Genomic DNA, 1399 nt, shown 5'->3' with positions numbered 1-1399 from the left:
CTCTCTCTCTCTCTCTCTCTCTCTCTCTCTCTCTCTCTCTCTATCGTTCATCTTTCAAAATTTGCCTTATACGTTGGGTATCCAAATGTCGATGTAATTTAAATCAGATTTTGTTATCGAGATTACGCTTTGCTGTCAATTAAGATAAAAATTACTAATTAAATTCCATTATCACATAATTTGAATTGCAATGGTGGTTAACGAAAAATCATACTTAACCAAGCATTGATTATAACACAATTTCTAAATAAATATCGATTACTGCAAAATGTTATGTGTGTTGTATCATACATGGAAGCCAGAAAGAGAGTTCAAAAGTGCAAACACATTTACATACACTTTAATTAAGTCTAACTATTTGTTGTATTTAATCTAATATTGTACACGTTACGCCTTCCATTATAATGCATAAAAGTTATTAGCATAACTTATGCATTACAACGTATTGTATATAACCAAAGTTGCGGATTATTTTGTTTACAATTATTCAAATAATATTTTGTTGTTTTTTTTTTTTTTGTCTTTCTATTGCCACCTCCTCGCCTAACTGAAAGTCTTCGTTCAATTTATAAAGGTTTATTTAACTTGATTTCATTAAAAATTTCTCAAGTAAATGTTCTAATAACAACTTTAAAATACGTAAACATTACAACTTACATAAAAGACTTAACAGTCTTAAGTGATATTTACATAAAGTTGAAAGAAATATATTTTCTCTATAGAAGCTTATGAATGTACATACAAGCAGACTGGCCAAAAAATGTTGAGCTTTGGCAGATTGAAAGCAAGAGTGCACGGATGTATGGACGGATTTTGGAGCATAATCATGTAAAAATTGTCCAGCTACTTACTACATATTTTGGATGGGTTGGGTCTTTGCATCTGCCAGGAAAGTATCGCTCTAATAACAGCCTAAGAGTACTATTGACTAACTTAGTCAGCCCTTCCTGGCCGTTAATGTGAATTCTATTAGATTAGCTTTACTTCTATCGCTATTCTCATCGAATGTTCTTTTTGTCACTTACCCAACTCATAACGACTACAACGTACTTAGTTTCATATGCAACATTTATAAAAAAAAAAAAAACTCAATCAAACCTATTTAGCTAATTGCTTGAACTTGATTAATGTGATCATTTTGGGTTAGATGTTATTCGTAAACATGTATGCCTTTGGACAAAAATGCTTCCTATCCTTGCTTCTTTCTTCAAATTTTTTCGCGAGACTAAAGTGTAGCTCAATTTGAAGACAGTCCTCGAAGGTAGTAATGAGAGTAAAAGTCCAGAGGGTGAACAATTTTACAAAATGTTGCGCTTATTAGGGGACTTCGTGTCAATAGTGAAAGAATTTCGCCGCTTGCAAGGCCTAAATCCATCCGTCGAAGATGTGTTGAAAGGAT

This window comes from Glossina fuscipes, unplaced genomic scaffold (genome assembly GCF_014805625.2).
Source record: "Glossina fuscipes isolate IAEA_lab_2018 unplaced genomic scaffold, Yale_Gfus_2 3, whole genome shotgun sequence".
Taxonomy (NCBI): Eukaryota; Metazoa; Arthropoda; class Insecta; order Diptera; family Glossinidae; genus Glossina; species Glossina fuscipes.
This window is presented reverse-complemented; position numbering follows the sequence as displayed.